The following is a 13,377-nucleotide window of genomic DNA, read 5'->3' as shown; positions in this document are numbered from 1 at the left end:
ATTTAATTTTTTTTTTTTCAATGTCATCACATCATTCACATCCCCATGCACTATTATAACTATCCTCTGGAGACGCAGTTATCGCCACGCTTAGGAAAGTTTTAATGGTTAATTTGTAAACTGTGGGAAATATTATGCAGCCGCTTCGAAATACGACCACCGGAACTTGGTATCCCAACTTCAAACTCGTGTTCAACACAAAATGCCGCGAGACATCTTGGCGGGTCAGCAAAACAACATTGGAATCGAAGGCTTGCGTTACTTAGTCAGGTGAGCAAAAGAAAAGTCAAAGCTCGCGAAGAAAAAGATGAAACTCATATGCAGCGAGTGCTTCGTCAAGGTACGTGCTGATAGGTCTCGAGACTTGCATCAACACAAGAAAGAGCCCCGTACAAAGCAATATCAGGCTCGAGCTTCAGGAGATGGCAGCTGTCTCTGAGGGCGCGAAAGGTGAGACGGGAGCACTCCAGACAGGCGGGAAGACGATGATGTTACCAGGCGTGCGTCGGACACATCGCGTGTCGGCGGCTCGGGATTCAGGGGAGACGTGAGGGAACGGAGGGACGGATCCCACCCGACCAAGAGCAAAGAAGGCACCAAAGGCCGGCTGCGCGGGAGAGCGTGATAGGGAACAAAAAGGAATCGGGACACTGGGGGAACAGGCACAGACAGGAGGCACACAAACACACACGGATGCGAGAAGTCTCCGGCTTCCGAGCCCGGCGGTCGGTGTCCGGTTACGCTCTCCCCATCGCCACGGCCGCCGCCCTCCCGTTTCACGCGTGAGGTGTTCGGAGCCACGCAGAATCGGCGCGAGAGAAATGGAGCTCTCCCTCATCCGGGCGTCGGTGCACGTGTTGGTGACATTCGGCGGCGGTGGTGGCGGCTCGCCTTTCCGTGGCTTTAGCTGACACCGGCGGCGGGCGACGTCAGCCGTGCATACGTTCGTTGATTGTCGATCTCTCGATGGGGGAGAGGAAATGAGGACGTGGGGATGCGAGGGATGGTGGAGAGCATTGGGTGTATCGGTGACTGAAGTCGCGGAGATTGAGTTCCTGCTGTGTGTTTGACATTTTGTATATGGGCTGGGGGCGAGAAGATATGGAGTGGATATGTACGTGTATAAAAAGTTTTTCGCCTCTTGTTTGCTGCAGGACTATTTGGAAACGGCAGCGATTTATATCAGATAGCCATTTTTTTTGCCATTAGTACCCTGCCAATTGGTACTTTTTGTTAGTACTGTCTAGATTACCCGTTGATACAGCCAGGCAGGGATTGGCAGTAGTGAAGAGCAGTTAGACGTTACGCTAGTGACGAAAGATGAGGTTAAGAAACTTTTAAGTTAGCAAAAAGGGAAAAACCGCTGGGGAGGATCAGGCAATTACAGGTTTGTTGAAGGAAGGGGGATGACATCGTGCTGGAAAAACTGGCCGCCCTGTATACGCAATGCCTGGGGACAGGCCTGTCAGTGCCTGGCGCAATGCCTAAGACAGATAGTAACCACAGACTCAGATCATGAAAAGAAATTAACTATAGGGAATAAGATTTGGATAGAGCGCATTTGGCAAGTACTCGCAGATTATGACCAGCAGCTTACTGGTATTGCTCAGGAGGAAAGTATATTACAGTTGCATCCCTGTGCTCACCTATAGGGCTGAAGCGTTTAGCCTAAATAAAAGGGTTCTACTCAGTTGAAGACAACATAGAGGCATATGAAATGACAAATGGCAGGTGAAACGTTAAAAGCCTAGGATGCGTGCAGAGTGGGTCAAATAAATAACTCGAGTTAATGACATTTTTGTGGAAACCAAGAAGAAGAAATTGGCATGGGCAGGGCATGTAATGCGAAGAGAGGATAACCGATGCTTGAAAATGTAAAAAAAAAACAAAAAACAAAAACATTGGATACCAAGTGAATGAAAGCGTTGCAGGGGACGGCAGAAAGTCAAGTGGGCGGATGAGATTAAGAAGTTCGCATGGGTCAAGTGGAAGCAGCTAGCACAGGACCGGGTTAGTTGGAGGAATATGGGAGAGCAATTCGCCCTGCAGTGAGTATAATCCGGCTGATGATGATGACAATGACAGACAGTCAAAGTCAGTACTTGATGTCAAATTTCGGCGGTTATGCAATGAAAACTACGCAGCTTAAACGCACCAGCTTATTTCGCAGCAGCTAATATCAGCTCCAAGAATTTCACGGACCTTGCTCTAGAACATTATATCAACACGAAATCATTGACACCATCATTAAATCAAGCTTATACTGCAAAACTTGCCAGTAGAGCATAAGTAAATCACTCCATGGGCATGCCGCTGACTGTGCTGCTCGTCGGCAATCGCTTGAAGCGAGGCGGGCCCCGTCTGCAGCGTCACCCCAAAAGTTTATGAGGCTATTTTTGTTCGCGCTTATTTTGGCAATGTAGGTACACTATGTGGATTACTGAAGAATTGCAAGCCTACGTTCTTATAGGCAATTAGTAACATAAAGATCCCGCATTTTTGCACATCTTGGCAACTCGATCGAAAGCTTAATTCAACGTCAAGCCACAACTGAAACCGAAACCGTGACTGAGGCCATGCTTTAATCATTTGGCGTAGTAACGCTTCAAGGAACGCTGTAGCCAAGGCCCTGTATCCTTGGCTGACACAAAAACCGTTTCCGGGTATAGAGGCTTTTATTTTTTCGAGCCCAACATTGAATAAAACCTAGCTTGTATAATACAATCGAGTCTCCCTTTTGGATTATGTCAGTGCACGCAGGACAATTTCGGTCCTTTTAAGCAAGTGACAGACGGCTGCTTTAGAAAAAAAATATATAAATAGCGTCGCGAATAAAATGGAATTGGCCGGCATCAAGAATATACCGCGCATTCACGGCATTCGGAGAGGGCGATTGGCAAATAAAATGAGCAAGAGTAGACGTCCTTGGATTCTGCAAAGCCTAGCCGAACTCTCAGATAACTTTAGGGTGTTAGGAAAGTCAAAAGTGCACCTTATTCCGCGCCGCTACTCCCTCGATTATTACTGTTTCCTCATCGGCGCTGGCCGGAATGTCAACACTGTCGTTCACTCAAATTGGTATTATACGAAGGCATGGCCTGCCATTTTGGCAATGGAGAAAAAAATAACACGGAAAAATGCGGAATGCGGAATGAAATGATCATCAGTACCTGACTATTGTAATATTCGCAATCATCGACCGTCGATTAATTAAAACCTCCGAGTCATTGCCCACCCCTAGAAAATGTAAACCGGCGGCCTCGAAATTTGCGTGAAATACCATCCCGAACATCTCGACCGAAAAAAAAAAAAAAGAGAGAGAGAGAGAGAGAGAGAGAGAGAGAGAGAGAGAGAGAGAGAGAGAGAGAGAGAGAGAGAGAGAGAGAGAGAGAGAAACGATAGAGGATTCAGAGAAAAGGAAAGAAACTTGTTCACGCGTCCTCCCGAATTTGCATGGCCCCAGGGTCAAAGGTCAGTCGCGCAGGAGAAAGAGGATCGAATTAATGAAGATAAGCATTCATTTGTTCACAAGCGAAAAGAAGCCTGCGCCCAATGGCACAGGAGGTCACATCCCTTTGTACCATGATATACAACGCCGATGCAGACGATGTCACCATTTCATTGCCAGACGACCCCTTCATAATATCTTGTCAGGTCACATTATAAGCAAACGAAGATTGCATATTTCATAGCTATTTCAAGTAGGTTTTCTTGCTTGGTTTCCAAGACATGACCTACACCGCTTTTTCTGTGAATGTCACGTGACAGGAGGGTGGGCAATGACTCGGGATATTGTGGCACAACCACTGCAGGGCAAATGACTCCCCCATGCTCCTCCAATTAACCCGGTCTGTTCTAGCTGCATCCACATTGACCCCTGCCAACTTCTTAACCACATCCGCCCACCTAACTTTCTGTCGCCCCCTGCTACGCTTTCCTTCCCTTGGAATCCAGTTTGTTACCCTAAGCGACCATCGGTTATCCTCTCTTCGCACTACATGTCCTGCCCATGCCCATTTCTTCTTGATTTCCTCCAGGATGTCATTAACTCGAGTTTATTCTCTGACCCACTCTGCACGCTTGCTACCTCTTAAAAATTACACATGATAGCGTTATTTTAAGGCCAGTAATTAAATCAGCGTAAATGGTTCCTTGATGCAAACACTACAACCAGCTGTTTTTCAAGATCTACAACTTTGGAATCAATAATTAAGCCAATAATGAAAAAGTTAAGTAAGTAGTTGAGTAGTTAATCTATGCTAATGAATTACCATCGGACAAATATACTGCAAAAGGTCCCACGTGTATTTCCCTTTATTGGCCGTCTAAATATCTTTCGATAGAAACTCTAAAAATATTAGACATCTTAGTTAATTCGTGTGCAAAGTGTATCAATTCGTGTAACAATTCGTCTGCAAGCGCTTTTCTTGCGTGTTTATTGTAGCAGTGGCACAAAGAGGCTTTATTTAAAAACACAAACTGAGCGTTCTACATATCCTGCGCCTGGTTGACGAAGGCAAGCTGGTCTTCCAGCGGGGCCGAAAACAGGCACTCAGGGAGGGGCGTGGAGGGAAGAGGCTTTAGGAACCGGACATGGATAGATAGGAGAAGAGGCAGTGTTCTGCGTATTGAGCAGGACAGTTGGGAGTGAGGGGTGAGAATGAAGACGGAAATTGAATTGTTGGGAAGGTGAACGTCGAAGTTCAGGCCACCAGATATACATGCGTTAGCAGGAAGAAACTCAGAAGATAGATCTAATGCCTAAATAACTTTGAAATTTTCTGCCGTACTGCTGCATTTCCATCTGATGGATTTGGATTTTGCTTTTTATTTATTCCACCCGCCTAAACATTCTTGTCGTATTTTATTGTTTTTACACTATAAATAATAATTATGTTTTTCTATTTGAATTCTTGGTAATTATACTTCATTTATGAATGTACCACCTTTGTTCTGCCTCCGCAGTATAGAGACAACAAATACAAAACATTACACGTCTATTATTTTGGCCCATCGTTGTTGTTGCCAGTGAGCACTTCATAGAAATGATAAATATTATTTAATCCGTTTCGGCACCGTTTTGAGTGCAATCTCTTTTTCTCGTCTTTGCTGCCCGCGCAACCAAAAAGAAAGCAGCAAACTCGGTCGCTCAAACTATCAGACTACGTACAGTTAAACTCGTTGTCTATGCTGGGTAGTCTATACGCTGCCTACGACCATGCTTGAGATAACGTGTAAAGCCGCGGCTCTAGCTTATCTTTCAAGTGCGGCTTCTTAATTCCTTACGGATCAGCGTCGTGGTGGTGACTCTATCGCTCGCGTTGATGTTGGCGGAAACGCGCACGCTCGCTTGTACTGCGGCCCCGGAAAAAGGATGCAAGAAGAAAATGATTGGGGCGCACAATCCACATTACGCATTGAAAATGCGTTAGCATTATCGCTCTATGCGTTCTTTTACTCTCACTTCTCATCTGCCGTGTGACTTCTTTTGGAGTCATTTTGATGACTGCATCGAACACCCCGACTTGCGAAGACCTCCGCACAAACTTACTGCCCTTAGCTGTCATAAACGCTAACTATAGTACTCCCCACGACTGTACTAAACGCTAACTAGTACTAAGTCGTATGCGGTGTAATAAAATATTTTTATTGCTCTTATCTTTTCATTCCAGAACGTAAAAAGTGTACCAGTTGAAAGGTAGCGCATATGGTGTCTCCTTCGTGTATTCTTTATTTTTGAGCGCTGCAGTTTTCATCTAGAAAAACACAGTGCATTTTGTGAAGCGCCCATACGGGATGTAGTTTACTATACGTCCTAAGCAGCATTATGATCTATATAGTGCCTGTATTCGAACAAGACATCGTACGGTCTCGTGTGGGACAATCAATACTACTACGACAAACCCATAACAATCTAAGGAGAACCACCAGCTCTGGTCAGGTTAAAAGAGGAGGGAAAGGAGAAAGAGAGCACTTGAAAAGCGGCACGCGACAGTCGATGAAGAGAATGCGAGCTCTATTCAACGCGAGCAGCAACCGTGCACGAGGTTCTCACCGCGCGTGGCTCGGAGAGGCGCCGGGTAACGGGATATCGCGATGCCGAGCTCGTTCACGTCCTCCTTTGTCAAGGGCATTCGCAGAAGAGGTGTCGCGTGTCCACATCGCGGTGCGCCCACTTTTAATTGAGGGCTGTGGTGTTTGCCACCATCGAAGCAATGAGCCTCCAGTGATTGGGTAGCGACCGCTTTGAAAGTGTGCGCGCTTTTCTGGGTGCTTGCTGTGTTGGGGAATAACCGTATGAGAAGGAGGAAAGGAGGAGGGAGGAAGCATGTGTGTGTGTGAGTTCACGCCAGTAAGAAAAGCAGAGAAGATTGTTACAGGTCTTGTTGGATAGTTGCACGGAATTAGAGCAGTCGTTAGGTGGGGAACGCGTATCTATGTGATATGTATCGCAGTTTTATATTTGCTTATGAACTGTGCGCTGTTTGTTACATATTCGCGCAACAATGTGCAAACGGAACGAGGTGGAGGAAGACGAGGTTTGGGACTGGGCGTGCGAGAGACAGAGCGCCATGTTGTAATATTGAGAATCGAGGAGACAGCCAGGGATTAAACGCAGTCAGAGGCGGCCTGGTGTCTTCTTCTTCTTCTTCTTCTTCTTCTTCTTCTTCTTCTTCTTCTTCTTCTTCTTCTTCTTCTTCTTCTTCTTCTTCTTCTTCTTCTTCTTCTTCTTCTTTTTCTTTCTCTTCTTCTTCTTCTATATTTTTGGTGCCAAAACCCAGAAGGTAATCGTGAGCTCGTCCATCTATTCTTCCTGGAGGTTGCAAGAGGAACGCCACCGACCCTCCAGAAAGATACCAGGAACTCCACCAGCGAACCCCACCGGAGAGAGAAGAAGGGGAAGACTGCATCGTGAATCCCATCAAAAGGAAGCGCGTCATCCAGCGCGCTTTTCAGGCCCGGCTGTGCCAAGAGGCAAATGAACTACTCAAACCGAACGCAGGAACTATTCTTGACCTAAAACTCATCACGCGAGACCTAAAACATGCAACGACAATTTACGCGTGCTAAATGAGAAAATGCTCTCTAAAATCGACGTTTATGTTGAAGACGTCGGAGCTTTACTAGAGGTCGAGGGAAGTGCCACACGGACAATGACGCTCCTGTACTACCACATCGAGGCCCTTCAGGCGCCTGCTCCTGCTGCCCACAGTCGTTGTTTTATGGAGACATCAGCTGAGCAGCTGCAGCTGCATCGTCTACGGAAGAAGCTTTGCTGAAGATTTTCGCCGAATTACCTTTCGACTTGACCGCCGATTTCAAGTGTCCCCAGAGCGATGTCAGCTCACATAGAAGCGGGTGCCAATGTTTGTCCCGTTGGTCTTTGAGCACGATTGATCGCGTGGCACGCAGCCTTACATGATTGATTGATTGATTGATTGATTGATTGATTTATAGGAAGGGAACGGCACGGTAACTGTCTCACTTGTTTTCTGTGGACACCTAAACCGCGCCGTAGGGGAAGGGAGGAAGGTGGGAGTTAAAGTGGAAAGAGAGAAAGAGGAGCCGTAGTGGAGGGCTACGGAGTAATTTCGACCACCTGGGGATCTTTAACGTGTGCTGACATCGCACAGCACACGGACGCCTCTTCGTTTCGACTCCATCGAAACGCAGTCGCCGAGGTCGGGTTCGAACCCGGGTACTCCGGCATAGTAGTCGGGCGTCTTACCACTGCACCACAACTGCACTGCACTGCAGCCTTACAATCGGAGGGTATCTGTATGATTGAGAATAAGACGTCCTGGCAATTTGACGAATTGGAAAGCTCCAAACTGATGTCGTGGAGAGTTCTAGTTTATATCTTGTACTGTTATGAGCGGAGAGGGTGATGGATGTTTTCCTATTTAATTACCACCGCAATGATTGTTAGTCGTCGAAATGGAATTAGGATAAGAGATCTTCCTCTAGGTAGGTCGGCTCGTCCTCTTGAAGGGCGACAGCCGGGGTCTGGTTCTGGGAGGGGGGGAGGGGCGAATTGGCTTGGAACTGGTACCCCTAGTCTGGTCGTGAAGGGGGAGGGAGTCGTTGCACTTGACCTCGAACAAGATGCTCAATCTGTTGGGCAGTCTTACCATACATGAATAAGGCTGCTCCAGGAGGATTTCTAGGAGGGGTCGTCGTCCAGGGTTCAGGTGAATGCGCTCAATGTGCCTAGAGGTTGAAAAGCCAGCGCCTTCGCAAGGGCAGCAGAAATCTAGGAGTCGCTTGGGAGGCTCAAACAGAGGTGTACGGCATTCCTCTGTTTTCATTCGATAGCTAGGACCTAGGAGGGGCTGAGTGGGACTAGTAGCAGGGCTCCGTCCATGGCCTCAAAAGACGGAGACCCATTTTATGGTGTGATCCCTTCCTCTCCAGCCAGTAGCTTGTAGATGGCGCCACAGACCCGGCTAGCCTGCCTGCAGAAGCCCTGAACTGCAGGTTGCTTGGTTATGTGCCGGTCTATGAGGAGGCCGAGGTGGCTGGAGACCCTTCTCTTGGAAGCTCCTGACTCGAGATGCTGAAGATGGTGCTTCCGGGACGGGCACCAGGCATGGTGTTGAGGAGCATGGCCTCTCCCGGACAGCTCTCCCTTGGTTGATGCGGTGTGCGTCGCTGCCATATTTTAATGTATTTTGCACACAGGCGTCTGTTTACTTACACTGTGAAGCCATCGACACCCCATAAAATGTGCTTTGATTCGTTTGGCGTGCCGTGAATTGACTCAAACCTTTGCGCGACGCGGCTGAATCATCGTATATCGCTCCTTCTCTTTTCTATGGCACGGACACGTTTACGAAGCTTGTAGTAAAATGTTTTAAAAGCGCTATTGACGGTGAGCTTTATGAGCTGTCTCTGCTTGTGTATGGGATGAAGGGTCTCAGACTTTTTGTTGTTGTTTTTTTCATCTCTGTCGGGCTGAGGATCGAAGCAACAATGATAGTTGGCGTCATGGAAGCTCACCAATCCCCTCCTTTCATTCAATACACCATAGAGTCTCATACCGAGAAACGGATCATACAAGGTTAACCTTAATCATCTGTTCACAAAGGAAGCATTCCTTGCTAATATTACAATGCAACAACGCTACAACGGTTCCCTGGACCAGGATAAATTTTGCTTTAATCACTAAGTTTATGAAAATGCTGTATAGTTTTTCTTGGTAGCCGTTGGCGGCGCTTGGGTGAATGGCAATCAGTAATTACTCCTTTTTTACAAATCTACTCCACCTTTAGAAATTCCCCTAAAAATTCGACCAGCACCAGTCCCTTTTCGAGTTATTGATCACTTCGCCCTCGCCCTATCATCTGTTCTGCCGATAGGCTTGGTTAGCTCAGTTGGTATAGCGACCGTTCCCTGGAAAGACGGTGGTCGCGGGTTCGATCCCCGGACAAGAACCAGTTTTTTAACTAAAATTTTTCTGAGTACATGGCTTCGCTTGGGTGGACGTCAATAAGTAGCTACTCCCTTACTGCAAATCAACGTACTCCACATTGGGGGATTCCCCTAAACATTGGGCTAACGGTAGAAGCAATTGATCATTCGAGTTCTTGGTGACAAAATACGAAGAAGATGGATGTGCTTATTCCAGAATAGACCCCTCATGCAAATATCAATGTAAAAGAACTTGCAAACATTAGCGACCTCTTTTAAGCAGCGGTCTCAAGCTGTTCGCGAAGCTCGCGGTTAAGTGCATACTATAGCTTTCCAAGAGTAGCATCAATGTGCGGCCTTCAGCTGCCCCATTCCACCAGCCCAGCAGTAGGCCTCCGATCCCCGCCACCTGACGCGCCACAAACAAAAGCCCCTGTCTTCTACTGCCAGCGACTCTGTGCGCCTCTGGCTTCGTCTTCGTCTCCGGCTTTCAGCGCTGCTGCTCACCAAGGGCATAGAAAGCGCTTCAAAGGCAAAGGGCGAGGAGCTGGTGCATGCACACACAGAGTGGAAGTCGGTGCAGATCCCTTCGCACGCGCTGCTGCTGTGAATAAGAGCCAGACGGCCGTGGCTGACAAGGAAAAGCTCCTTGTTTGCCGAAAGTCTTTTCCAGGCTCCCCGTGCCGATGTGCGCTCCAGAGCGGCCGCGGCCTTTCAATTGACGACATCGGCGGTGGCAGGAGGCTCGGCAGGGAGTGGAGTAGAGAGGGCGCTGGCTGCAAGAGAGGGCGCTGGCTGCAAGCCGGCCCCCAGCAGCAGCCGCGTTTCGCCGCCGCTGTCCACAGCAGGCCGTTGGGTCAACATTGCGTCTTCACCGTCATCTTCGACGGCAAGTTCGTTCACGACATTCCGCAGAGAGGAAGGAAGGGCGGCGGCAAACGTTGTCGCTGATTTTCTGTAGGCGCTCATTTGCTTCCTAAATTTTTACTTCGCGCCACAGGCGTTGCGTGCTGCTGGGTCAGCGGCACCGCCTGGTTTTAACACCCTCTACCGGCTTTCCTCTCTCCCACCGCTTATTCGCCGCTTTGTTTTGCGCCAGCGATGATGTCCCATTTTCGCCGCCTGCACCCTCTTGTGCGGAGTGTTTCTCTTCCGCTGATGCTACTACTGAGCGCTCCGAACGTAATCGCCGCTAAGGAGACGAGACCAATTGCGCTGGGTTTTGTTGAGGCGGTGGCGAATGGACACGTGTGTGCTTTACTGGAACAATAATAAGCTCCTCTCCGGCTTACGTGAGTCTGATAGACGATTCGTCTGTCATGCCTGCGTGTAGATCCTCCACGCGAGGCAACAATTGTCGACCGCGTGATGTTTACACTCCGCACGAAGGAAAATTGGTATTGCGGGAGGAGGAAACGCTTCCTGGATGAGCAGCTGACGCAAGTGGGGAATTTATGGCGTCGTCATTTTTGCTTGATTGGCTGTTATTGTGGACCACAGGCGTGAGACGCGACAGGTCTGTTACTCGCAAGTTCTGTTCGCTGACCAATTCTAAAACGCTCTCATCTGTGCTTGAAATTATTTCCTGTAATAAAGTTCTCTTTCAGTGAAAAGTTCAATGAACTGTAGTTTGTCTTATACTGGAAACTTATTATATTCCTGGTGTAGTTTTCTGAGCAAAAGTGCTAACTTCTGCGCTCGTATAATTGTGCTTATTTTTCCTGGCAATTTAATGCTATTGGGGCTATTTTCGCACCAAACTTCAATACAGTTATGGATTTAAATCAGGTTGGTAAGCGCCATATCTCACGAATAAGTTACTTTTGAGTTGTATGCGGTTGCTTTAATGCTTCGCTACGAACGAACAGAGTTGAGTCAAACCTTCTCAATCTGCCTGTACCGTTCTTAAAAGGAACTTTTAATGAGAGTTGATAAATTAGCAATGCTTGATTTTGTGCTGGCAATTATAAGGACGGTTCTTTCCTAAATTTTACAATGATCGTTAGTATGCTTTGTCTCTTGCTTCGAATTAGTGGTCTTAGTGAAAACTAATGTACGAATAGTTTCGCAAATGTACATTTTTTGTAGTACAATAGCTTGAATGTGTAGGTTGGCTTGCAAATTAGCATTTAAGTAGTGATTTTTGACAATAAACTTTAACTATACCTTCATGCAGGGTGCTTTTTTCTTGATATTTGCAGATTTTGATTTCAACAGCGGCGTGACGTCAGTCGGTTTCGTCTGTGCAAGTGGATTACACAAAAGGCAGATATTATGCATCTCAATAATTAAGGGTTAATTGGTCAAAATTTCGGGGGAAATTTTTCTTATTTCGTTTTTGGGGTCACGGTTATAAGGTGAGCTAAGTTTATAAATTTTCTTAATTGATATTTCCTTGCGAAACATTGGCGTAAAAAAAAAAAAACGCATTTGAAGGGTCGTTGATGTGGCTTTCCCACTTTGCGCATTTATTTATTTGCACATACTGCAGCCGGAATAAGACCAAGAAAATAGTCGTATTTCTGAAAACATTGAGTTTCATTACCTCAAAAAATAATTTTATTAATTAAACGTATTTCATAAACGTCTTTCATAATTAAATAAAAATAATGAAATATAGTCGCTCCCATTTTAATGAAGAAAATATAAGCGCTATTTGTGGATTTAAAACTTAGGAGTAGTTTCCTTTATGGTATTACACGCAGCGCCACCACTTGTGCGACACGGAACAGTCAACTCAATGATCTTTCAAATACGTTTTGTGTATCTATGTATGTGTGTTTGTGTGTGCGTGTGCTCGATTTAGATTTCCGATCAATAAAATCTGATAGTAATACTCACCTTCGATGTTGGCAGTCTTCATTTTCGCGATGTACAAGGGCCCAAAAATATCAAGTAAAAAGCAGTTAGGTAATGACATCTGTCATGTGTATAATGTCAGCCTGGATGTAAAATTTGCATAACCCGAAAGACGTTTTTCTCGCAGTTCTTCAAATAAAAATTTCTAAACATTATATATAACTAGACCAATATATTGGCAGTAATTTTAGGTCAACACCATAAAAATCAGGCTTGTGAGCTATGCTTTAAAGGAACCAATATGCACTATAAAAAGACAGCCACAGGAAAAAGCCAAGGAGACAGACAGAGCGCAAACTATCAACTTTCTATCAAAGTCAAAGTTGATAGTTTGCGCTCTGTCTGTCTCCTTGGCTTTTTCCTGTGGCTGTCTTTTTATAGCGCATCTTGGTTCCTTTAAAGCAATGCACCAACTCGCCCAACAAGAAGTTCTTCTAAACTACTTGTGAGCTATGATTCTTGCAGTAAACTCTTACAGGTACCGCAGGCTCTTCGCTGGGGGCTTTGTTGAATACGTTCGAGTTATTCGCTGAATGCATGGTACACAGCAAAACATCATAAAAATGACGAACAGACACCCGTGTACACTTCATAATCCGCATGTATTTTTGCTGAGTCACTACAGGCGTATGTACAAGGTTGTTCCAGCTTCGTGACAGACATGGAACTGATCCGACTAAATGCAGTATCACTAAATCGTTGTGAAGATAACCATGACGCAACAGAAAGGGGGGCATGCACCTTACGACATTCTTTCTTTTTTCATTTTTTTCTTGTGCGCATCACGCCGAACGGCATTTTTTCAAAGCGAGCATTAACACCCATATTCAGTGTAATTCATAATCATAGCGTATCCTTATAATAGCTGTTGTGCTTTGTGACGGTAGACAGCTATGTGTGCGTAAACTTCCACTTACCTTTCCGTCTACATTTAACCTGTCACAGAACTCCTGATACATGAGACAACCAGTGGTTACGACATAATGCCACTGAGATTAATTATTTTTTACCGAATTTTGTCTCTTGATATAGGTAGTCAGACAGTCACAGCATCTCTTAACATTTGGATTCAGACCATTAGAAGAAAAACGCATTAAGAAGTGCCAG

This window comes from Amblyomma maculatum, chromosome 10 (assembly GCF_055883805.1).
Source record: "Amblyomma maculatum isolate TAMU_Amacu chromosome 10, ASM5588380v1, whole genome shotgun sequence".
In the NCBI taxonomy this organism is placed as follows: domain Eukaryota; kingdom Metazoa; phylum Arthropoda; class Arachnida; order Ixodida; family Ixodidae; genus Amblyomma; species Amblyomma maculatum.
This window is presented reverse-complemented; position numbering follows the sequence as displayed.